The sequence below is a fragment of the Triturus cristatus genome, chromosome 9, assembly GCF_964204655.1.
Source record: "Triturus cristatus chromosome 9, aTriCri1.1, whole genome shotgun sequence".
NCBI classification, from domain to species: Eukaryota; Metazoa; Chordata; class Amphibia; order Caudata; family Salamandridae; genus Triturus; species Triturus cristatus.
In genome coordinates, this window is record NC_140592.1 from 1282849152 (window position 1) to 1282875277 (window position 26126).

A 26126-nucleotide genomic window follows, 5' to 3' on the forward strand; every position below is an offset into this window, starting at 1 on the left:
TCTGTGTGTGTGCGCCGGGAAGCTGTCTCGGCCGGGCGCACACACGACGTGTGCTCTGCGCGCCTGCCTTCAAGCCCTCACTGCGAGGCCCACCCGCTAGAACCGGGCCTGCTCCCATCACCTGGTGGGTGTTTCTTGTACCACCCTGAGTGGCTAAGCGTGTGCCCAGACGTGGGTGCCATGCCCACTGTGTCACTGGAACCAGGCTACCCCCGACTGTAGAGCCCCCATCAGGACCACGCCGGCCCTGTTCAGGCAGGGCTGGCCCTGGCAGTGTGGGATGGACGGTTCCTATTGGCTCAGGGTTAAGGCTGATTTGCATATGTCTGGGCCCAAACTGATGTGGCAGAATGTGCAAAAGAACGAAAGGTGAGAATGCCACCCGCGCGAGTGACCGTCGTGAGAATTACTGCAAACATCCTCCCATCGCCTTGTGTGTGTTTGATGCACGTGTCTTCTAGGCCGCTTCCTTCCTCAGTGGCGCCTCCAGTGGCGCCTCCAGTGGCCCTTCCAGTGCCCCTCCAGTGGTGCCTCCAGTGGCCCTTCAGTGGCGCCTCCAGTGGCCCCTCCAGTGCCCCTCCAGTGCCCCTCCAGTGCCCCTCCAGATGCCCCTCCATTATCCCCCAGCGCAGAAATTCAGCTCCTTCCTTCAAGGCTCTTCTCGCAGAATCTGAGATGCGGCCCTAGCGCTCAGAAGGCTTCGCAGCGCACTCGTTTCTGAATCCGGGCACTAGTCAATACGAGTTCTGGTCTCCCCGAGGAGGGAGCTGCCACCGTGTATCCACTGATGCAGAGAGGCCAGGTGTGACGTTAGGGATTAGAGGAGAGGCCAACTGTGCTGCGGTAGAAGGATAGAGAAGAGGCCACGGAGTGCAGGCTTCCACGGACGCTGAGAGGCCAGGTGTGACGTTAGAGGAGAGGCCTGGGGGTGGAGCCTACCACTGACGCTGAGAGGCCAGGTGCGGCATGTTAAAGGTTAGAGGAGAGGCCACGGGGTGCCGGCTTCCACTGACGCAGAAAGGCCAGATGTGGCGCTGTAGGGGTTACAAGAGAGGCCACGGGGTGGAGGCTTCCACTGACACAGAGACCAGGTGTGGCATGTTAGGTGTTAGAGGAGAGGCCACGGGGCGGAGGCCTCCACCTACGCTGATGCCAGGTGCGGCATGTTGGGGGTTAGAGGAGAGGCCACGGGGTACAGGCATCCACTGACGCTGAGAGGCCAGGTGCGGCATGTTCGGGGTTAGAGGAGAGGCCACGGGGTGGAGGCTTCCACTGACGCAGAGAGGCCAAGTGTGACGTTAGGGGTTAGAGGAGAGGCCACCGGGTGCAGGGATCCACTGACGCGGAGAGACCAGTTGTGACGTTTGAGGTTAGAGGAGAGGCCACGGGGTGGAGGCTTCCACTGACGCAGAGAGGCCAAGTGTGACGTTAGGGGTTAGAGGAGAGGCCACGGGGTGCAGGCTTCCACTGACGCTGAGAGGCCAGGTGTGGCGCGGTAGGGGTTAGAGGAGAGGCCACGGGGTGCCGGCTTCCACTGACGCAGAGAGACCAGGTGTGGCGCGGTAGGGGTTAGAGGAGAGGCCACGGGGTGGAGGCTTCCACTGACGCAGAGAGGCCAAGTGTGACGCGGTAGGGGTTAGACCAGAGGCGCGAGGGTGCTGGCTGGCACCGTCGTCTGTATTTAATCCAGTTCTATTCTCCTCTTGATCGCTTCTTGTTCCACTCTTGCTCAGATAAGACAGTTTTACCTCCTAGAGAAACTAATGGGGTTGAGAAAGAGAGAGGGTGAAGTTGGGAGAGTGGCACAGGGCGAGCCTCAGCAGGTCGTACCTGGGTGCCCTCTGCCCCCCGCCTGCCGGTGCCAGGCTCGGCTTAGACCGTCTGCGAACACAGGTAAAACACTCAAGGGCTCCAGTGGCGAGCGAGGAATGTGCCAGGGCCGTCCAAGGCATGAAATGCGCCCGCCTGGCTCAGCTTATGTCTGATATTTAATACAGAGAGAATTCTAAACCTGCAGCTCGAAGCGGCCCCGTCCCTGCCCAACCACTAAGAGTGCCAGTGCGTGCCAGCGGAAAGTGTGGCATGTCCCGCAGCCGGCTCTCGTTATGCGGCAGTGGTACCCCCCCCCCCCCCATCCCCCCCTCAGATGTCTGTTTGCGTCATTGGTTGTGTTTGGGCCCACAGATGTGTGCCAGTGGGTAGATGGCATCACCGTCAGATGGCCTCCGGTTCGTGTGTGTGTGGTCAGCCGGAATGCTTGGCAGCGCCCAGGGCCTGCTTACACTTTGTGCCAGAGGCAGCGCTCACGCTTGGCTCCCACTGTGTGACATCACCCACAACTTGCTACCAGTGGACTGTTTTGGGAAAGTGGGCAAGGGTGGCAGGGCCGACAGCTGGATGCCAGGGTGAGCCAGTGGGATTGTGGCAGCACCCCTAGCTGCCTTCGAGTGTGGGGTAAATGCCACAACCACACACGCCTCTGTGTGGCAGTCCCCCAACTTGCTGCCAGTCGGCTGTTTTTGAGAAAGTGGGCAAGTGGGGCTGTTGGACAGGCCACACGAAGGGCTTGCTCCCTCCCCGCACGACAGGGCCCGAGCTCCGGCCCACCAGGCATAACCCACGAAAAGCACCTGTACCCCGTCTCCCGACGGATCTTCTGCCCTCGGACCTCTACTCATCACGGGGCCCAGCCCCACCGGCTCCCCCGGCCGGTTCAAGCCGCCATCTTGGGCCCTGCACCACGAGGCCGCGTGGCCTCGCCCCGACCCTAACCCCGGGCCTGGCCGGCCCCGACATCCCGGCACCACCATCCACCCGGGAGGTGAGCGGACCACTTGGCAGGTCAATGGGAGGACGAAGTGTCAAGAGCTCTTCCCCCGCCAGGTGCCGATCGCCTCCAGCTCCCCCAGGCGCTGGCTCCACCCCCTGCTGGGTGTCTGGACACCTTCATCCCGGGCCCTCCGACCTCCAAGTGCGAGGGTCCGGACATCAAAGGGCGCCTGCCCTATAACTGGGGCAACTCCGGAGCAGGAAGGCAGTTGTATCCTGGAGTCGAGAGACACCGAGAGAACTCAGCCTTGACGGACTACTGGCGCTGCCGTAGCCCGCTCTTGTGAACCATCGTCCTGCCTGCTGGCGCTGCCGCGGCCTTCTGCAACATCCATCCTCGTCGGGACCTGCTGGCGCTGCCGCGGCCCGTTGTAACGACCATCCTCACCGGGACCTGCTGGCGCTGCCGCGGACCGTACATCGACCATCTTTCCGGGACCTGCTGGCGCTGCCGCGGCCCGTTGTAACGACCACCCTCACCGGGACCTGCTGGCGCTGCCGCGGACCGTACATCGACCATCTTTCCGGGACCTGCTGGCGCTGCCGCGGCCCGTACCAACTAAGCTCGAGGATTGTGAGCTAATCATCATCTCATCCAAACTACCTGACTGGTAGACAGACTGTCCCGCTACCCCTTACCCTGCTTTGAGAGACTTGAATCGAGGGGACCCCTGAGTCCAGACCTCCTTGTACCATTCAACCGTACCTTAAGAAGTGCTTATAAAGAACACTGAACCTTATCCGTGTGTGGTATCTGTCTGTGGGGGGGAAGTTACTTGTCTGTACGATCGCTGGAGACGGCTCTCCCCGGAGACCTCTCCTCCTGACCCCGGCCGACCCTCCCGGTCCGTCTATCCTTTCTAACATTGGTGGCCAGCGGCGCGATCCGAATCAACGCGTAATCGTACAGAGAGTAGCTCACCCCACGACAACAACACGATGTCAGCCAAAGATAGCAACTCCACCGAGAACTTCCAAATGGATAAATTAGAAGAATACAACCACCGCGAACTGAGACAATTCTGCATAGAACTTGGCATTGCTACCACCGGCCTGAGTACCAAAGATGATCTAAAGCACGCCCTAGAGTCGTGGACAGAAACTGGGGTCGCCGGACCCTCCGACCAAAGCAGCATCACACCAGAGGGGAACGCCACGGCTCCCGAGGAGCGGGGAACGGGCCTCTCGCAGGAGGAGATCCGAGAAAGAGAGAGAACCAGATTGCACGAGTTGTAAATGGCACGACTCAAGATGGATGGGGAACTCAAGTTAGCTGAACAGAAACTCAACCTCGAGCACATGCGGCTCCGAGATGAACGAGAAGAGAAGCAGAGACAGAGAGAGCTGGAGGAGAAAAAAATAACGCTCGAGTACGAGCGCAAACTGGCGGAAATAGAACTTCGGAAACAGAATAAAGAACTGGGGGTGCCTGAGCGACCACACACCCCGGGGCCAATCGAAAAAAAAGTCCACATCCCCAAGGATGTTGTCCGCGAGTATGTCCGAGAAGACGACATACAACAGTGGTTTAAAGCCTACGAGATCGCCATGACCTCCCACCGGATCGACCGGAGTGATTGGGGAGCCGGACTCTGGGGGAGGTTTATCAACGAGGGGCGCGATGCCCTACTGCAGCTCCCAGATCACCAAATGTCGTCCTACGACCACATGAAGGCTGCCCTCCTCACCCGCTACGGCCTCACACCCGTGATGTACCGCCAGAGGTTCAGAGATTGCACCCGAATCCCAGGTACAACTTGGGTAGAATACGTGAACTATTTCAGCCGTGCCTTCGAGGGTTGGATAAAGGGGAGCCAGGTCACCACCTACGAACAACTCTTTAACCTGATGGTATGGGAGCACCTGTCGAACAACTGCTTCGTCGAGCTCAGGCAGCACCTCCTCGACAGTAAGCTGACTGACCCCCGGCAGCTCGCCGCCGAAGCTGACCGATGGGAAAGCACCCGAGTGGGCCGGAGGGGGCCACACGAACAGAACAGAAACAACCAAGGCCAGCACCGTCCTCGGGGAGGAGGAGGGGGCCAGGGGCGAGGGAGAGACGCCTTGCCCGCAACACCCGTGGCCAGCACCCCGGCTCCGGCCGGTCGGGGCAACCCCCCGTGGCGTCCTGGGGTCCGAGCCAACGTCACGTGCCACCGATGCCAGCGAGTCGGCCACTACGCCAATGACCCGAGCTGCCCGCAGAACCAAACACCCAAGCCCCGCCAGGTAGCTGCCGCCGCCCTGGGGGAAGAGCGATCATTGGAGGAACCAGAGGAGTATGAGCCGGCCCAGCAAGAGTGGGAACCGGCCGCCATGGTCCTGGCGTGCTTAGGGGGAAGAGACATGGTCCCGCGGTCTCCCCTACCCGCTAACACCAGGAAATACGGTCAGTGGGTGACCATTAATGGACAGCGAGCCGAGGCCTTGCGTGACACAGGCGCCAGTGTGACGGCCGTCCGCTGTCACCTGGTGAAGCCCGAGCAGATCCTGCCGAACATTCTCTGCCCCGTCCGCTCGGCAGACAACTCTGAAAGTATGTGTCAAATGGCCTGCGTTCCATTCGAATGGGGAGGGGTCTCCGGCCTGTTGAAGGTGACGGTCCGGGACGATGCCCCCGTGGACTGCCTCCTGGGGAATGACCTCGAGAGTTCCCCGTGGGCCACCGTTGAGAGAAGAGAGCACCTGGGGATGCTGGGCCTCCCGGACTGGGCCTGCATAACCACCCGGTCCATGGCCGCCCGTGCCGTCCCTCGATCAGAAGAACCAGAATGGCCAGCACCTCCGCCCCCAGTCGCCCCAGTAGAAGACAACGACGAGGCCAGCCTCCCAGACCCGACGGCCGAAGGGGACGCGCAACCCCAGGACCTTCCTGACCTGGCTCAGTGGCGTCAAGAGGGGGGGCCCACCCAAGCACAGTTCCGCCAGGAACAAAAGACCTGCCCCTCCCTCGAGGGACTCCGCCAACAAGCCAGCGCCCAGAACGCAGGGGACTCCACCGGAACTCACTGGGTCTACTGGGATAACGACCTGCTATACAGCGAGCAAAGGATCGCCGGTCTAGTACTGGTGGTACCTCTCCGCTTCAGAGACTTTCTGCTCAACCTGGCCCACGATGTCCCCCTGGCTGGACACCTGGGCCAAGATAAAACGTACAGCCGCCTAGTGACCCACTTTTTCTGGCCGAAGATGAGGAACGACGTCCTGAACCACTGCCGATCTTGCCCCACATGCCAAGCCAGCGGGAAGAGTGGTCGGAAACTGAAAGCCCCTCTGCAACCCTTCCCTGTGGTCACCACCCCGTTCGAGAGGGTGGGGATAGACATCGTGGGGCCTCTGGACCCCCGCACGGCACAAGGACACAGGTTCATCTTAGTACTGGTGGACCATGCCACCCGCTACCCCGAGGCGGTGCCCCTCCGGACCGTGACAGCTCCGGTGGTTGGCCGGGCCCTAATGGGGATCTTCTCCCGGGTAGGCTTCCCCCGAGAAGCCGTCAGCGACCGAGGCACGAACTTTATATCCAAATACATGAAGTCCCTCTGGCAACAATGCGGGGTCACCTACAGATTCACGACCCCCTATCACCCCCAAGGGAACGGACTAGTGGAGCGTTTTAACCGCACCCTCAAGGGGATGATTGGGGATTGGAAGAGCCCCTCCGTCGCCAGTGGGATGTACTACTCCCGTGCCTCCTCTTCGCCTACCGCGAAGTTCCCCAGAAGTCCCTCGGTTTTAGCCCTTTCGAACTCCTGTACGGGCACCCTGTGCGAGGGCCCCTCAGCCTAGTAAAAGAAGGTTGGGAGATGGCCCCCCTAAAGACCCCTCCAGACGTCTTCAAATACCTCCTGGCCCTACGTAATCAGACCCGGCGCTTCAGAGAGATGGCCAAGGCGAACCTCGAGGCCAGCCAGGAGGACATGAAGAAGTGGTATGATCACAATGCCTCCTCCGTTGAGTTCGAGCCTGGACAACAAGTATGGGTGATGTCCCCCACCGAACCATGTGCCTTGCAAGATAGGTGGACGGGGCCCTTCAAAGTGGTCGAGCGCAAAAGCCCCGTCACTTACCTCATCGACCTGGGGACCCCCCGGAACCCCCTTCGGGTCCTCCACACCAACCGACTCAAACCACACTTTGTGCGCTCAGAACTCAGCCTCCTGATGGCTACGGACAGTGGGGCAGAGGAAGACTCCGAACCCCTCCCGGATCTTCTGAAGACTCAGGAGAATGACGGCTCCGTGGACGGGGTCCGGCTCTCTGACGCCCTCACTTCGGAGCAACGCCAGGGCTGCCGGAACCTCCTGCTGCAGTTCGCTACCCTGTTCTCCCTCACCCCCGGGGTCACCCCTTGGTGTTTGCACGACGTGGACACCGGGGACAGTCCCCCTGTCCGACACCGGGCCTACCGCGTACCAGATCGGGTACGGGCCTGCATACAGGAGGAGGTGGCCAAGATGCTCACAATCGGGGTCATCGAGCCCTCGGACAGTCCCTGGGCCAGTCCGGTTGTATTGGTCCCCAAAGCCGCTGCCCCCGGCACCGCACCTGAACTGAGATTCTGCGTCGACTACCGGGGCTTGAACGCTGTCACCCGGACCGACGCTCATCCGATCCCCCGAGCAGACGAGCTGATCGACCGGCTGGGGGCCGCCCGCTACCTCAGTATCTTCGACCTAACAGCGGGCTACTGGCAGATCGGCCTCACACCCAGGGCTCAGGAACGGTCAGCCTTCTCTACCCCCGATGGCCACTACCAATTCAAGGTCATGCCCTTTGGCATGAAGAATGCCCCTGCCACGTTTCAACGCCTCGTGAACCAGGTCTTGGCGGGGCTCGAAGAGTTCAGCGCTGCCTACCTGGACGATATCGCTGTATACAGCCGCCACTGGCCCGACCACCTCCGTCACCTCCAAGAGGTCCTACAGGCCCTCCAGCGGGCCGGCCTCACAATTAAGGCCGGCAAGTGCCAAATTGGCCAAGGGTCTGTGACCTACCTTGGGCACCAAGTGGGAAGCGGGCTGGTGGCCCCGCTACAACTTAAGATTGCTGCCATCCAGTCCTGGCAGCCCCCCGTCACCCAGACCGAGGTCCGAGCCTTCTTGGGGCTCACCGGCTACTACCGGCGGTTCGTGAAGGACTACGGCAGCATCGTGGGGCCCCTCACGGGTCTCACGTCCAAGAACCAACCGAAGCGGATTAACTGGACCCCCGATTGTCAAGCGGCCTTCGAGAAGCTGAAGGCCGCCCTGTGCACCGCCCCGGTGCTCCAGGCCCCCGATTACGGTCGGGAATTCGTGGTACAGACCGACGCCTCCGACCACGGCATCGGAGCCGTCCTTTCTCAGTTAAACCCCGAAGGTCATGACCAGCCGGTGGCCTTCATCAGTCGACGTCTCCTGGCCCGAGAACAGCGCTGGAGCACCATCGAGAGGGAGGCCTTCGCAGTGGTGTGGGCCCTCAAAAAGCTCCGGCCCTATCTCTTCGGTACCCACTTCCGGGTACAAACCGACCATCGACCCCTGCAGTGGCTGATGCAGATGCGGGGGGAGAACCCAAAACTCTTGCGCTGGTCCATTTCCCTGCAGGGAATGGACTTCACTGTGGAGCACCGACCAGGCCAAGACCACGCCAACGCGGATGGCCTGTCCCGCTTTTTCCGCCTCGACGAAGAGAGTCCCCAAGGAGATGGGTGACTCTCCCCGCCTTCAGCTGGGGGGGACGCATGTTGGACAGGCCACACGAAGGGCTTGCTCCCTCCCCGCACGACAGGGCCCGAGCTCCGGCCCACCAGGCATAACCCACGAAAAGCACCTGTACCCCGTCTCCCGACGGATCTTCTGCCCTCGGACCTCTACTCATCACGGGGCCCAGCCCCACCGGCTCCCCCGGCCGGTTCAAGCCGCCATCTTGGGCCCTGCACCACGAGGCCGCGTGGCCTCGCCCCGACCCTAACCCCGGGCCTGGCCGGCCCCGACATCCCGGCACCACCATCCACCCGGGAGGTGAGCGGACCACTTGGCAGGTCAATGGGAGGACGAAGTGTCAAGAGCTCTTCCCCCGCCAGGTGCCGTTCGCCTCCAGCTCCCCCAGGCGCTGGCTCCACCCCCTGCTGGGTGTCTGGACACCTTCATCCCGGGCCCTCCGACCTCCAAGTGCGAGGGTCCGGACATCAAAGGGCGCCTGCCCTATAACTGGGGCAACTCCGGAGCAGGAAGGCAGTTGTATCCTGGAGTCGAGAGACACCGAGAGAACTCAGCCTTGACGGACTACTGGCGCTGCCGTAGCCCGCTCTTGTGAACCATCGTCCTGCCTGCTGGCGCTGCCGCGGCCTTCTGCAACATCCATCCTCGTCGGGACCTGCTGGCGCTGCCGCGGCCCGTTGTAACGACCATCCTCACCGGGACCTGCTGGCGCTGCCGCGGACCGTACATCGACCATCTTTCCGGGACCTGCTGGCGCTGCCGCGGCCCGTTGTAACGACCACCCTCACCGGGACCTGCTGGCGCTGCCGCGGACCGTACATCGACCATCTTTCCGGGACCTGCTGGCGCTGCCGCGGCCCGTACCAACTAAGCTCGAGGATTGTGAGCTAATCATCATCTCATCCAAACTACCTGACTGGTAGACAGACTGTCCCGCTACCCCTTACCCTGCTTTGAGAGACTTGAATCGAGGGGACCCCTGAGTCCAGACCTCCTTGTACCATTCAACCGTACCTTAAGAAGTGCTTATAAAGAACACTGAACCTTATCTGTGTGTGGTATCTGTCTGTGGGGGGGAAGTTACTTGTCTGTACGATCGCTGGAGACGGCTCTCCCCGGAGACCTCTCCTCCTGACCCCGGCCGACCCTCCCGGTCCGTCTATCCTTTCTAACAGGGGCACTGCCGATAGCTGTCTGCTAGTGTGTACCAGGAGCGTATGGGCAACTCTCACTGTACCAGTGCATACCCTAGAGTACCAATGTGCACCACTGAGTACCAGTGCATACCCTCGCGTATCAGTGTGCACCACTGAGTACCAGTGCATACCCTCGAGTATCGGTGTGCACCACTGAGTACCAGTGCATACCCTCGCGTATCGGTGTGCACCACTGAGTACCAGTGCATACCCTCGCGTATCAGTGTGCACCACTGAGTACCAGTGCAAACCCTCGAGTATCGGTGTGCACCACTGAGTACCAGTGCAAACCCTCGAGTATCGGTGTGCACCACTGAGTACCAGTGCAAACCCTCGAGTATCGGTGTGCACCACTGAGTACCAGTGCAAACCCTCGAGTATCGGTGTGCACCACTGAGTACCAGTGCATACCCTCGCGTATCAGTGTGCACCACTGAGTACCAGTGCAAACCCCCGAGTATCGGTGTGCACCACTGAGTACCAGTGCAAACCCTCGAGTATCGGTGTGCACCACTGAGTACCAGTGCAAACCCTCGAGTATCGGTGTGCACCACTGAGTACCAGTGCATACCCTCGCGTATCAGTGTGCACCACTGAGTACCAGTGCAAACTCTCGAATATCGGTGTGCACCACTGAGTACCAGTGCATACCCTCGTGTATCAGTGTGCACCACTGAGTACCAGTGCATACCCTCGAGTACCAGTGTGCACCACTGAGTACAACTGTATCGCCTTGAGTTCCAGTGTACATCACTGACTATGACAATATCCCATATAGTACCAGTGTGCACCACTGAGTACCAGTGTATACCCTCAAGTACCAGTTTGCACCATTGAGTACTAGTGCCTACCCTCGAGTACCAGTTTTCACCATTGAGTATGACTGTATACCATTGAGAACCAGTGGATACCCTAGAGTACCAGTGTGCACCACTGAGTACAACGGCATCCCCTGGAACAGCAGTGCACACTATTGAGTACCAGTGGATACCCTCGGGTACCAGTGCACACCACTGCGTATGACTGTATCCCCTCAATTACCAGTGCGCACCATTGAGTACCAGTGCATACCCTTGAGTAGCAGTGCATACCACAGAGTACAACTGTATCCCCTCAAGTACCAATGCACACCACCGAGTACGAATGTATCCACATCCTTATCTGCTGTCACCTGCCACATCTTATCTGCTGTCACCTGCTACATCTTATCTGCCGTCACCTGCCACGTCTTATCTGCCGTCACCTGCCACGTCTTATCTGCCGTCACCTGCCACGTCTTATCTGCCGTCACCTGCCACGTCTTATCTGCTGTCACCTGCCACGTCTTATCCGCTGTCACCTGCCACGTCATATCCGCCATCAACTGCCATGTCTTATCCGCCAACTGCCACGTCTTATCCGCCAACTGCCACAACTTATCTGCCGTCACCTGCCATTTTTTATCTGCCGTCACCTGCCACATCTTATCGGCAGTCACCTGCCACGTCTTATTGCCCGTCACCTGCCACATCTTATTGCCCGTCACCTGCCACATCTTATCCACCATCACCTGCCACATCCTTATCCGCCATCACCTGCCACGTCTTATCTGCCATCGCCTACCACGTCTTATCCGCCATCACCTACCACGTCTTATCCGCCGTCACTTGCCACGTCTTACCTGCCATCACCTGCCACGTCCTTATCCATGTTCATCTGCTGCACTTCTGCCATCACCTCCCACGTCCTTATCCACTGCCACCTTCCACATCCTTATCTGCTGTCACCTGCCACGTGCGTATCTACGATCATCTGGCACACTTCTGTCTGCCATCACCTGCTACATTCTTATGCACCATCATTTGCTGCACTTCTATCTGCATCACCTGCTGCGTCCTTATCCACCATCATCTGCCACACTTCTATCTGCCATCACCTTCCACAGCCTTATCTGCCGTCACCCGCCACGTCCTGATACACCATCATCTGGAGCACTTCTATCTGCCACCTCCTTATCCACCATCATCTGCCACACTTCTATCTGCCATCACCTATCTGCCACATCGCTGTCCTCCCTCATCTGCCACATCGCTGTCCTCCCTCATCTGCCACATCGCTGTCCTCCCTCATCTGCCACATCGCTGGCCTCCTTCATCTGCAACATCACTGTCCTCCTTCATCTGCAACATCACTGTCCTCCTTCATCTGCAACATCACTGTCCTCCTTCATCTGCCACATCGCTGGCCTCCTTCATCTGCCACATCGCTGTGCTCCTTCATCTGCCACATCGCTGTCCTCCTTCATCTGCCACATCACTGTCCTCCTTCATCTCCCACATCACTGTCCTCCTTCATCTCCCACATCACTGTCCTCCTTCATCTGCCACATCACTGTCCTCCTTCATCTGCCACATCACTGTCCTCTTTCATCTCCCACATCACTGTCTAGATCCAGCTACCCTCTAGATCCAGCTACCCTCTAGATGCTCCTCACGCTTAGATCCAGCTGTGCTTTTGCTCCTCCTCATCTGTAGATCTAGCTCCCCTCTTGATCTAGCTCCCCTCTAGATCCAGCTGCCCTCTAGATCCAGCTACCCTCTAGATCTTCTTCGCCTCTAGATCAGCTACCCTCTAGATCCTCCTCGTCTCTAGATCCTCCTCGTCTCTAGATCCAGCTACCCTCTAGATGCTCTTCGCGTTTAGATCCAGCTACCCTCTAGCTCCTCATCTCTAGATCAAGCTCCACTCTAGATCCAGCTTCCCTCTAGATCCAGCTTCCCTCTAGATCCAGCTATCCTCTAGATCCTCCATGCCTCTAGATCCAGCTACCCTCTAGATCCTCTTTGCCTCTAGATCCAGTTACCCTCTAGATCCTCCTCACCTCTAGATCCAGCTACCCTCTACATGCTCCTCATGTTTAGATCCAGCTACCCTCTAGCTCCTCATCTCTAGATCCAGCTGCTCTCTTGATCCAGCTAACCTCTAGATCCAGCTACCCTCTAAATCCCCCTCGCGTTTAGATCCAGGTGCCTTCTAAATCCCTCTTAATCCATCTACCCTCTAGATTTGTCTATCCTCTATATCCTGCTCGCCTCCAGATCCAGATACCCTCTAAACCCAACTGCCCTCTAGATTTTCCTTGCATTTAGATCCAACTGCCCTCTAGATCCAGCTACTCTCTTGATCCAGCTACCCTCTAGATCCAGCTGCCCTCTCGATCTAGCTCATCTCTAGATCCAGCTACCCTCTAGATCCAGCTACCCTCTAGATCTAGCTACCCTCTAGATCATGCTACCCTCTAGATCCAGCTACCCTCTAGATCCAGCTACCCTCTAGATCTTCCTAGCATTTAGATCCATCAACCCTCTAGATCCTCCTCGCCTCTAGATCCTCCTCAAGTTTAGATCCAGCTACCCTCTAGATCCAGCTACCCTCTAGATCCCCCTTGCCTCTAGATCCAGCTGCTCTCTAGATCCAGCTACCCTCTAAATCCTCCTTTCCTCTAGATCCAGCTACCCCCTGTATCCCCCTCACCTCTAGATCCTCTTCGCCTTGAGATCGTGCCACACTCTAGATGCTCCTCACGTTTATATCCAGCTCATCTCTAGATGCAGCTACCCTCTAGGTCCTCCTCACCTCTAGATCCAGCTACCCTCTAGATCCAGCAACCCTCTAGATCCTCCTCACTTCTAGATCCAGCTACCCTCTAGATTCTCCTCACCTCTAGATCCAGCTGCCCTCTAGATCCAGCTACCCTCTAGATCCTGCAACCCTCTAGATCCAGCTACCCTCTAGATCTAGCCTCCTCATGTTTAGATCCAGCTCATCTCTAAATCCAGCTACCCTCTAGATCCTCCTCACCTCTAGACCCTCCTCACCTCTAGATCCAGCTACCCTCTAGATTCTCCTCACCTCTAGACCCAGCTGCCCTCTAGATCCAGCTTCCCTCTAGATCCAACTACCCTCTAGATCCTCCTTGCCTCTAGATCCAGCTACCCTCTAGATCCTCCTCTCCTCTAGATCCAGCTACCCTCTACATGCTCCTCACATTTAGATCCAGCTACCCTCTAGCTCCTCATCTCTAGATCCAGCTGCTCTCTTGATCCAGCTAACCTCTAGATCCGGCTACTTTCTAGATCCCCCCTCGCGTTTAGATCCAGGTGCCTTCTAAATCCCTCTTAATCCATCTACCCTCTTGATTTGTCTATCCTCTATATCCTGCTCGCCTCCAGATCCAGATACCCTCTAGACCCAACTACCCTCTAGATCTTCCTTGCATTTAGATCCAGCTGCCCTCTAGATCCAGTTACTCTCTTGATCCAGCTACCCTCTAGATCCAGCTGCTCTCTCGATCCAGCTCATCTCTAGATCCAGCTGCTCTCTTGATCCTCTTCATCTCTAGATCCAGCTACCCTCTAGATCCAGCTACCCTCTAGATCCAGCTACCCTCTAGATCTTCCTAGCATTTAGATCCATCAACCCTGTAGATCCTCCTCACCTCTTGATCCAGCTACCCTCTAGATCCTCCTCACGTTTAGATCCAGCTACCCTCTAGATCCCCCTCACCTCGAGATCCAGCTGCCCTCTAGATCCAGCTACCCTCTAAATCCTCCTTGCCTCTAGATCCAGCTACCCTCTATATCCCCCTCACCTCTAGATCCAGCTACCCTCTAGATCCTCCTCTCCTCGAGATCCTGCTACCCTCTAGATACTCCTCACGTTTAGATCCAGCTCATCCTTAGATCCAGCTACCCTCTAGGTCCTCCTCACCTCTAGATCCAGCTACCCTCTAGATTCTCCTCACCGCTGGGTCCAGCTACCCTCTAGATCCTCCTCACCTCTAGATCCTGCTACCCTCTAGATTCTCCTCACCTCTGGATCCAGCTGCCCTCTAGATCCAGCTGCCCTCTAGATCCAGCTACCCTCTAGATCCTGCAACCCTCTAGATCCAGCTACCCTCTAGATCTAGCCTACTCATGTTTAGATCCAGCTCATCTCTAAATCCAGCTACCCTCTTCATCCTCCTCACCTCTAGATCCAGCTACCCTGTAGATCCAGCTACCCTGTAGATCAAGCTACCCTCTAGATCCAGCTACCCTCTAGATCCAGCTCTCATTTAGATCCAGCTACCCTCTAGATCCAGCTCTCATTTAGATCCAGCTACCCTCTAGATCCAGCTACGCTCTAGATCCTCCTTGCCTCTAGACTCAGCTGCCCTCTAGCTCCAGCTACCCTCTAGATCCTCCTCACCTCTAGATCCAGCTACCCTCTAGATGCTCCTCACGTTAAGATCCAGCTACCCTCTAGATCCAGCTACCCTCTAGATCCAGCCTCCTCATGTTTAGATCCAGCTGCTCTCTTGATCCAGCTAACCTCTAGATCCAGCTACCCTCTTGATTCAGGTACTTTCTAGATCCTCATTGCGTTTAGATCCAGCTACCCTGTAGATCCTCCTCACGTTTAGATCCAGCTACCATCTAGATCCAGCTCACGTTTAGATCCAGCTACCCTCTAGAATCTCCTCGCCTCTTGTTCCAGCTACCCTCTAGATCCAGCTACTCTCTAGATCCAGCTCGCGTTTAGATCCAGCTACCATCTAGATCCAGCTACTCTCTCGGTCCAGCTCGTGTTTAGATCCCGCTACGCCCTAGCTCCAGCAGCCTCGAGTTGCTCTGACCTCTGCTGCTGGTGTTGGCCCACTGCACAACACACTCCTGCCCAGTCCCCAGTCCTGGCTGGAGCAGACGCTTGTCTCTGTCTCTGCTCGCCAGGGCACTTGGCTCAGACATCCGGTTTCTGTGCCTGAGGTCTCCTGCTCTCTCCTTGAAGCCGGATTCAGACATCTCGATGGCTCAGGCTGAGCTGTGCATTAGCAGAGCTCATAAACCACACTGGAAAGTAACTCAACCGGTTTAGAAGAGCCTGCCATGGCAGAGGGCGGAGGAGAGGAGGAGGGCAGGTGGCACAGCGAGTCCTGGGAGGGCTTTCAAGCCAACCTCCCAAAAGAGCAAACCTTCCTGGTGACCTGGATGAGAGCAGTTGGCAAGTTCCAAGAGGGCTTTATGGCCAACCTCACGACAGGACAAACCTTCCTGAGGCCAGTAGAACAGCGGGTCCTAGAGTAAGCCTTCCTATCTAGCAGGAAGGGTGCGGTTGGCAGAGCCAGTCCTGTTTGGCCTACACTGCCCCTGGGGGTGTGTGGGGTGCTTGCAGGGAGAGTCCATCTGCCTGTGAGATGTGTGGGGTGCCTGTAGGGGGTTCCTTGGCTCCGGGCACTACTTCTGTGTGATCCACGCTGCCCCTAGGGGTGTGTGGGGTGCCTGTAGGGGGTTCATTGGCTCCAGGCATTACTTCTGTGTGTTCCACGCTGCCCCCAGGGATGTGTGAGGTGCTTGCAGGGAGAGTCCCTGGCTCTGGGCATTACTTCAGTCTGGTCCACGCTGCCTGTGAGATGTGTGGTGTGAATGTTGGGGGCCTCCCTGACTCTAGGCATTACTTCAGTCTGGTCCACGCTGCCTGTGAGATATGTGGGGTGCCTGTAGGGTGCCTCCCTGACTCTAGGCATTACTTCTGTGTGATCCACGCTGCCCCTAGGGATGTGTGGGGTGCCTGTAGGGGGCCTCACTGGCTCTAGGCATTACTTCTGTCTGGTCCACACGGCCCCTAGGGATGTGTGGGGTGCCTGTAGGGGGCCTCCCTGGCTCTAGGCATTACTTCTGTCTGGTCCACGCTGCCCCTAGAGATGTGTGGGGTGACTGTAGGGGGCCTCCCTGACTCTAGGCATTACTTCTGTGTGGTCGATGCTGCTCTTAGGGATGTGTGGGGTGCCTGTAGGGGGCCTCCCTGGCTCTAGGCATTACTTCTGTCTCGTCCACGCTGCCCCTAGAGATGTGTGGGGTGCCTGTAGGGGGCCTCCCTGGCTCTAGGCATTACTTCTGTCTGGTCCACGCTGCCCCTAGAGATGTGTGGGGTGACTGTAGGGGGCCTCCCTGACTCTAGGCATTACTTCTGTGTGGTCGATACTGCTCTTAGGGATGTGTGGGGTGCCTGTAGGGGGCCTCCCTGTCTCGAGGCATTACTTCTGTCTGGTCGAAGCTGCCTATGAGATGTGTGGGGTGCCTGTAGGGGGGCCTCACTGGCTCTCGACATTACTTCTGTCTTGTCCATGCGGCCCCTAGGGATGTGTGGGGTGCCTGTAAGGAGGGCTCCCTGGCTCTCGACATTACTTCTGTCTGGTCCATGCTGCCCCTATGGATGTGAGGGGTGCCTGTAGGGGGTTCCCTGACTCTAGACATTATTTCTTGTTTCATCTTCAGGTGATGCCGGTTGTCAGTTGCACCTCTACTGATGCTGATTCTTAGTTCATCTTCTGGTGATGCCATTTGTCAGCTGCACTCCTGTTGATGCTGATTCTTGGTTTATCTTCGGGTGATGCCATTTGTCAGCTGCACTCCTGTTGATGCTGATTCTTGGTTTATCTTCTGGTGATGCCATTTGTCAGCTGCACTCCTGTTGATGCTGATTTTTGGTTCATCTTCTGGTGATGCCATTTGTCAGCTGCACTCCTGTTGATGCTGATTTTTGGTTCATCTTCTGGTGATGTCAGTTGCTCTCTTGCTAATGCTGATTCTTGTTTTATCTTTTGGCGATGCCAGTTGACAGTTGCTCGCCTACTGATGCTGATTCCTGGTTCATCTTCTGGTGATGCTAGTTGTGTCAGTTGTGCTCCTGCTGATTCTGATTCTTGATTAGGTTACTGGTTGATGCGGTTGTATTGCACACCTGCTGATGCTGATTCGTTTAGGCAACTGGTGATGCAGTTGTCAGCTGTGCTTCTGCTGAGTCATGGTCTGGCTTTGGTTGTCAGTTGTGCTCCTTCTGATGCTGTTTCTTGGGTCAACTGCTGGAGATGCCTGTAGGCAGTGGTGCTCTTGGTGATGCCAGTTGCGCTTCTGCTGATTCATGTTTTGACTTTGATTGTCATTTGCGCTCCTGCTGATTCTTGGTTCATCTTCTGGTGATGCCAGCTGTTGTCCTCCTGATGCTGATTCTTGGTTCATCTTCTGGTTATGCCAGATGTCAGTTTTGCTTCTGCCGATTCTAATTCGAGGTTTCGCAACTGGTGATGTGGTTGTGTTGCACGCCTGCTGATTCATGGTTCGCGTACTGGTGATGCGGTTGTCAGTTGCGCTTCTGCTGATGCAGATTCATGGTTTGGCTTTGGTTGTCAGTTGCGCTCCTGCTTATGCTGTTTCTTGGATCGGCTTCTAGAGATGCCTGTAGGCAGCGGTACTCTTGGTGATGCCAGTTGCGCTTCTGCTGATTCATGTTTTGACTCTGATTGTCATTTGCGCTCCTGCTGATTCTTGGTTCATCTTCTGGTGATGCCAGTTGTTGTCCTCCTGATGCTGATTCTTGTTTTATCTTCTGGTGATGCCAGTTGTCAATTGCACTCATGTTGATGCTGATTCTTGGTTCAGCTCATGGTGATGCTGATTGTCAGTTGCTTTCCTGCGGATGCTGATTCTTGGTTCATCATCTGATGATAGTTGCTGTCCTGCTGATGCTGATTCTTGGTTCATATTCTTCTGATGCCAGATGTGTCAGTTGTGGTCCTGCTGATTCTTGGTTTGCATAATGGTGTTGCGGTTGTCAGTTGCTCTTCTGCTGATTCGTGGTATAGTTTTGGTTATCAGGTGCGCTTCTGCTGATTCATGGTTTGGCTTTGGTTGTCACTTGTGCTTCTTCTGATTCAGGGTTTGGCTTTGGTTGTCAGTTGCACTTCTTCTGATTCATGGTTTGGCTTGGTTGTCAGTTGCACTTCCGCTGATTCATAGTTTAGCTTTGGTTGTCGGTTGCGCTTCTGCTGATGTGGATTTATGGTTTGGCTTTGGTTGTCAGTTGCGCTTCTGCTGATGCTGATTCATGGTTTGGCTTTGGCTGTCAGTTGCGCTTCTGCTGATGCTGATTCATGGTTTGGCTTTGGTTGTCAGTTGCACTTCTGCTGATTCATGGCTTGGTCTTAGTTGTCATTTGCGCTTCTGCTGATTCATGGTGTAGCTTTCATTGTCAGTTGCGCTTCTGCTGATTCATGGTTTGGCTTTAGGTGTCAGTTGCGCTTCTACTGATTCATGGTTTGGCTTTGGTTGTCAGTTGCGCTTCTGCTTATTCAAGGTTTGGCTTTGGTTGTCAGTTGCGCTTCTGCTTATTCAAGGTTTGGCTTTGGTTGTCAGTTGCGCTTCTGCTTATTCAAGGTTTGGCTTTGGTTGTCAGTTGCGCTTCTGCTGATTCATGGTTTGGCTTTAGTTGTCAGTTGCGCTTCTGCTGATTCATGGTTTGGCATTGGTTGTCAGTTGCTTTTCTGCTGATGCTGATTCATGGTTTGGCTTTGGTTGTCGGTTGCGCTCCTGCTGATGCTGTTTCTTGGTTTGGCTTTGGTTGTCAGTTGCGCTTCTGCTGATTCATGGTTTGGCTTTAGTTGTCAGTTTGGCTTCTGCTGATTCATGGTTTGGCTTTGGTTGTCAGTAGCATTTCTGCTGATTCATGGTTTGGCTTTGGTTGTCAGTTGCGCTTCTGCTGATTCATAGTTTAGGTTTGGTTGTCAGTTGCAACGCGGATCCGGACTAAGCGGTTCCGCTGGCCTGTTTTTAGGCCCTTTTTCGACGCTTCGCGTCTGGAACAGTGTGCGATGCCTTCGGGTTTTAAAACTTGTACTTCCTGTTCGCGCCAAATGTCTGCGACGGACCCAAATCTTACCTGTATGTGGTGTCTGGGCGAGCACCACAACTCCACGGACTGCGACGCCTGCCAACACCTCAAGCCGAAGTCCCGGCGGAAGCGCCGGATGAAACTTCTTTCGGCACGGCTGTCCCGTTCGGAGTCGTCTCGTCCCCTGGCTTCAACGCCGGCGGGCCCCTCTAACTTTCAGTTCCGCCGGCGATCGCCCTCTGGGGCCCGGGGCCATCGTTCGCCCCTTATTAGTATGTTGCGGCGCATGTCGCCAAGGTCCTCAACCTCACTTTCATTTGTTGTCGGGGCACTGGTTCCCGGAACATTCCGGATGTGCGCCCCCGGCAGTCTCCACCCCTCTATCCGCACTATCCGGGTGCCGGGGCGACTCGGACCCAAATGGAGGCCTATGCCGCGGCTCTGACGGCCTCCCTTGGGTCCTCTCCCGTCCCTGGGGCGTCCTCGGGGCCTCTGCTACTTGCGGGGTCCCCGACGGACTCGCCGGTGGGTTCGCCCCTGGCGCTCAATAAGCCCTTGTCCTCCAGGGACGTCGGAGATGTGGTGTCAGGGCGCGGCCCGGCTGGGTCCCCCTCTACGATCCATATGGTGTCATCAGGGTGCGGCCCAGCTGGGTCCCCCTCTACGACCCATAGCACCCCTGCCGCGCCGCATAGTCCCGTGGGGCTCCCTGTGGCATCACATGTGGTTGCTGGTGCTCAGAGCCTTGCTTTGAGCACACCGTGGCCTTCTGGGCAGGCGGCTGCCTGTCCAGAGCCGGGGTTGATGCCGTCCCGGCGCCGTAAACTCGCCTTCCCAGCTCCGCCTCCGCTTCATTCTTCGAGTCGGAGCATGTTGTGGTTGAAGCTGAGTCGGAACCGGTGCAGCGCCGGCGGCTGGCATCCCCGGATCCGGCGCCATCTGCTTCTTCGGAAGGGGAACTTGTCGTAGATTCACGCCGGATGGGGCCGACTTAACGCCAGACGGAGTCGAGTCGGCGCCGGCTGGGGCTCGATCGGCGCCAATTAAATTCATTTTGGCGCTGCATCGATGCCGGGTTGTTGACTCTTCTCCGGGAGCGTCCGAAAAGAGTTTGGCGTCACCCTCACGCCCGGCGATGCCAGATTTATTCTTGCCTGTGCCCTCCTTAGAATATGTGGACCCGGAAGGATCCCCGCCTCCTCAGGAGCCCCCGGACATGGCAGACTCCTCGCCTCCTCAGGAGCCCCATCAGGACCCCCATTCATCAAAGGGGCTCCCCTCAGTTGGGCATTGGTCGCACCCTCCGTGTCTTGGGAGGGTTAGCTTACAGCCCTCACCTAAAGATGAGCTGCTGTCCCCTCCACGGAGGGCCACCGAGGCTGGAGCACCTTTTCTGAGAGTAGTCTCCTTGGCCACTCGGATTTATAACATGCAACCCCCTTCAGCGCCCTTGTCTGTGGACCCTCTACTTGATGTCCTTCACCGTGGGCCAGGGAAAGTGGAGCCGCTTCTGCCCTTTGAAGCGTCTCTTTATGATGCCCTATTGGGTACCTGGGTTCGGCCGGCCTCCGGTGATGCGGTGGCTCGTTCTGTCTTGCACCACCATCGTCCTGCTCTGCATGATCCAGTTAGCTTATTTGTGCATCCTGACGTGCAGGGGTTTGTTTTGCAAACTGCCTTCCCTTCCTTGCCCCGGCTAATGCTTCCTCCCTCCCGGGAGTCCAGATGGCTTGTCGGAACATCTTTGCCACCACTAGTGCTGCTACGGTCCCTAAATATAGTGTGTGTCCTGGCTCGGGCTACCTCTGCCGCGTGGGACTCTGCAGAGTCTCTGCTCTCTGCCACCACTGAAGGCGCTCATGTTGACCTCCTTCATCTTTTCCGGGATGGCCGTGACCTTGCTGAGTTTACGATCCACTCCGCCTTGGATACTGCTGTTTCCTTAGGCCGGGCTATGGCTGGTTCGGTTGCCTTGTGGCGCCATGCTTGGTTGCGGGATATCGTCTTTCCGGAGAATATTCGGGAGCAACTTGTTGATTTACCCTTTGATGGGGTTTTGTTGTTTGATGCTTACGCCGATTCGGCTGTTCAGCGCCTCCTTGCGGGCTTTCGCCCTCCCCCTTAGGCCTCTATTCTTCAGGCGTTTGTTCTGGGGTGGTACCTTTTCATTTAGCATCCCTTAGATGCGTTGTGTTTTAGGCTGGCAGTAAGCCTCAGGTCTTCTTTTCGCATGGTCGGGGGTAGTTACCCTTTTATTTAGCATCCTTTGGATGCATTATGCGTTTTGAGCTGGCAGTTAGCCTCCTTTGGCAGTGTTCCACAGATTGTTGTACCTGGTCTTCTGACTGGTTTACCCTAAGAGGTGTTCCCCGTGTTGGGGTGTGCATACTCCGTGTGGGGGACTTGTATGCTATTATATAGCTCTGCTTATGTCAACTGGGCCCAAGAGATCTCTTGGGATCTATGTGTCACCTGGTGCTTTTATCTGCCATTGTACGGTGCTCAATGTTGTGCCTTGGTGCCTCTTCTATACCTCATGGGTCATCTTGCTTTTTGTCCTCATTCTCCTCCTTGGGAGGTTTTTACGGTGTTTATCACACTTTCAATGCGGATACAGTCTGCCATCAATGCACTAGGTGTGTTTTTGTGCAACCATGTTGCATAGTCGTGGCCCGTTTACCCGTCTTTGCTATATATATTTATATTACGTATATATACAAGTTCCATGGGTACTCTTTGTCTTCACCTCTCTTTGAGGCTACGAGGTCTGGTCCGATGTCTCCATGTGTCAGGGTGCATTTCAGTGATGCCTGTGGGACGCTGCGAGGTCTGGTCCGATGTCTCCATGTGTCAGGGCGCTTTTCAGTGATGCATGCGGGACGCTGCGAGGTCTGGCCCGATGTCTCCATGTGTCAGGGAGCTTTTCAGTGATGCATGCGGGACGCTGCGAGGTCTGGCCCGATGTCTCCATGTGTCAGGGCGCTTTTCAGTGATGCATGCGGGACGCTGCGAGGTCTGGCCCGATGTCTCCATGTGTCAGGGCGCTTTTCAGCGATGCATGCGGGACGCTGCAAGGTCTGGCCCGGTGTCTCCATGTGTCAGGGCGCTTTTCAGTGATGCATGCGGGACGCTGCGAGGTCTGGCCCGATGTCTCCATGTGTCAGGGCGCTTTTCAGTGATGCATGTGGGACGCTGCGAGGTCTGGCCCGATGTCTCCATGTGTCAGGGCGCTTTTCAGTGATGCATGTGGGACGCTGCGAGGTCTGGCCCGATGTCTCCATGTGTCAGGGCGCTTTTCAGTGATGCATGCGGGACGCTGCGAGGTCTGGCCCGATGTCTCCATGTGTCAGGGCGCTTTTCAGTGATGCATGCGGGACGCTGCGAGGTCTGGCCCCATGTCTCCATGTGTCAGGGTGCTTTTCAGTGATGCATGCGGGACGCTGCGAGGTCTGGCCCGATGTCTCCATGTGTCAGGGCGCTTTTCAGTGATGCATGCGGGACGCTGCGAGGTCTGGCCCGATGTCTCCATGTGTCAGGGCGCTTTTCAGTGATGCATGCGGTTTGCCAATGAGGTCCCTTTTTGCGTTCCACTTACTGGAGTGGTTCCCCAGTTTTGCACTGCTCCCTTCATAGTGTTCCGGTACTGAATGTTCTCTCACTTTCTGGACCAGGGTTACTTTCCTTCCAGTCGGAGGGTGTGGTCTAGAATTCTGAGATTCTTCCTCCGTTTCTACACCTTGGTACTTTGGTGCCTCTGCTGCCCCTTCCTTCGGATGTGCCTCCTTCATTAGGTATCACCCTATATTTTATCAGCTGGGCATGCGGGACGGCTCTTCTGATGTCAGTCGTCCTAGGTCTACACCCTGCATATCTGTATTTCGTGTGTTGGTCTCACCTTAGTCTTCCAGCTGCCGAGTCGGGCAGTCTTATGCTTATTTTAGCTAAGCCACCTTGTGGTCTCTGTGGCTGTTTGCTCTGTGCATGTTTCTGTGGTGGCCCGCATTAGCGTGCTTCACATTGTTACCGTTCGCCCCTGTCCCCCTTTGGGACTGGGTGTGCACTTGGCGTGTTTTTTGTTTCCGCCTGCGCTTCTAAAAGCATTGCTGAGTTCTACCTCTTGATCTTTGGTTTTCGGCGGTAGCCTCTCACCGGCCTTCCTTCCGTGAACTAGCCTGGTAGGCTCTGGTTGCATCTCTTCATGTTTCTTCTCAGCCTTTGGTAGGTGTTCACATGGCGCACCATTAAGCTGAGAGTAGCCCTTTTTTCCACTCTCTCTCTTTCTTTTATTCGGTTATATGGCTGGTGCCGTTTCTATCTCTCATGCTTGTACAGCTATGGTGTAGCGCCATTCTGGCACTTTTGGGGATGTCTGCATCCCGTTATTTCTTGATCTTCTGAGCTAGTCGGGTTGCTGTCTGGCTGTTCAACAAAAAGTGGCGGTTCTGTCGCATACCCACCTCCCCCTTGGGGTATAGCTATGGTATTTATTCTAAGTTAAGGAATCTGCGGCTAGATGTCTCTATCAGATGGACGAGTTACTTACCTTCAGTAACGATGTATCTGGTAGAGACGTTGTCTAGCCGCAGATTCCTTAACGCCCACCCAGCCTCCCCGTTCTGCGATAACCTTCCCAAGTGGGGTTCTCCACTGGCCTCTTTCAGTTACCATGGGTTTTTCTCTCACAGGTGCTCACATTGCTGAGTCCCTTTGAGGATTGCCATATACAGCTGACTCTCTCCAAAGGGTTTCTTCCTGTAAAATGGTGCCTTTTGATTGCCATATACAGCGGACTCTCTCCAAAGGGTTTCTTCCTGTAGAATGGTGCCTTTTGACTCACCTTCACCAGGAGATTCATCTTCTTTTTCTTTTCTTCTCCTGCTGCCTTCCCTCCCTTCTGCCTTCTCTATTGGCTCAGGGTTCTGGTCTCCTCTACAGTCGTCCTTTGGGGATCTGTTGACCTCTGTTTCAGACCTCCATTACTATAGGGGCAGTGCCAGTCTTTTATACCCTCCTGCAGTACACTGTTGTTCTCTCTGTGCTCCGTTTTTGCTGGCCGACACAGTTCCACATGGTAATGACAGTCTATTTCTGCCTGTTGAGATATTCTTCCCTTGTTGCACTTGGGGAAGGGTCTTCGCTTAGCTTGCGGGGCTCTTTCTCGCAGCCTTTTCTCTTATATGTGGGCAGTGTCTACTTCTGTCTTTTACGATGGTGTCTTGCACCACCTTCCTTCTTTATTCATGGATTTTCTTTCCTCGCACACTGTTCCCATACTTTCACAGTTTTTTGTTGGTGGCTCCGCGTTGTGCCGCGGAAAAGTTTCTCCAAAGAAAACTGACTTTAGAGCGCCGGGAGGGACTTGTATGACCTCGCTGACGTCACCTACGAGGATGACGTCAGGGCGAGGTCGTATGGCACCGTCGCCCGGCGCGCAGAGGTGCTGCTGCAAAAAGAATTCCGGATGCAGTCTGACGCCTGGGGATATTCTAAGTTAAGGAATTTGCGGCTAGACAACGTCTCTACCAGATACATTGTTACCAAAGGTAAGTAACTCGTACGTCAGTTGCGCTTCTGCTGATTCATTGTTTGGCTTTGGTTGTCAGTTGTGCTTCTGCTGACTCATGGTTTGGCTTTGGTTGTCAGTTGCTCTTCTGCTGATGCTGATTCATGGTTTAGGTTTGGTTGTCAATTGCACTGCTTCTGATTCATGATTTGGCTTTGGTTGTCAGTTGCTCTTCTGCTGATTCATGGTTTGGTATTGGTTGTCAGTTGCTCTTCTGCTGATGCTGATTCATGGTTTGGCTTTGGTTGTCAGTTGCGCTTCTGCTGATTGATGGTTTGGCTTTGGTTGTCTGTTGCGCTCCTGCTGAGGCTGTTTCTTGGTTTGGCTTTGGTTGTCAGTTGCGCGTCTGCTGATTGATGGTTTGGCTTTGGTTGTCTGTTGCGCTCCTGCTGAGACTGTTTCTTGGTTTGGCTTTGGTTGTCAGTTGCGCTTCTGCTGATTCATGGTTTGGCTTTGGTTGTCAGTTGCGCTCCTACTGATGCTGTTTCTTGGTTTGGCTGCTGGAGATGCCAGTAGGCAGGGGTACTCTTGGGGATGCTGTTTCTCAGGTGGGCTGCTGGTGATACCACTGACTGGTTACCCACCTATGTGGACTCTAGAAGGGCTCATTAGGGCTGTGATATGTTTCTACTAGTTTCTTTCTGCACTCACTGCTCGGGTTCTTGATGGTAGGTTTTAGGGTCGCTTTCATGGCCCAGAACAATCTTAACCCTGTTTACCTTTGCCACGAAAATATCGCTCGGTCCTTCAGTGCCAAAGTCAAACCTCTTCCCAATGAGCCCTAAAGCAGGGTTGAATGTAGAGAATGTTCCTTCCTGAGGGAAGAAAGGTTAAACCACGGCTCTAGCACTAGTTAGCAGGGCCCCTGCTCCTCCCCTGAGTCCCTTCATGAAACTATAGGCCAAGCACCACCTCATGGGCCACATGCCACCTCACACGCCATGCGCCACTTCACAGGACACGCACTACCTCATGCACCATGCACCACCTCCCGGACCATGCGCTACCTCACTGGCCATGTGCAACCTCACCGGTCACACGCCACCTCACCGGCCACGCGCCACCTCATAGGCCATGTGCCACCTCATGGGCCACGCGCCACCTCATGGGCCACGCGCCACTTCATGGGCATCACGCCACCTCATG

At 56.0% G+C, this 26126-nt stretch overlaps 1 protein-coding gene across 1 annotated transcript in view; it reads left to right on the plus strand.

The window, feature by feature from the left end:
- The window catches only part of MIPOL1 (mirror-image polydactyly 1), a 1493682-nt gene that overhangs the window by 1462658 nt on the left and 4898 nt on the right, over positions 1-26126 (plus strand). The window lies entirely within an intron of this gene.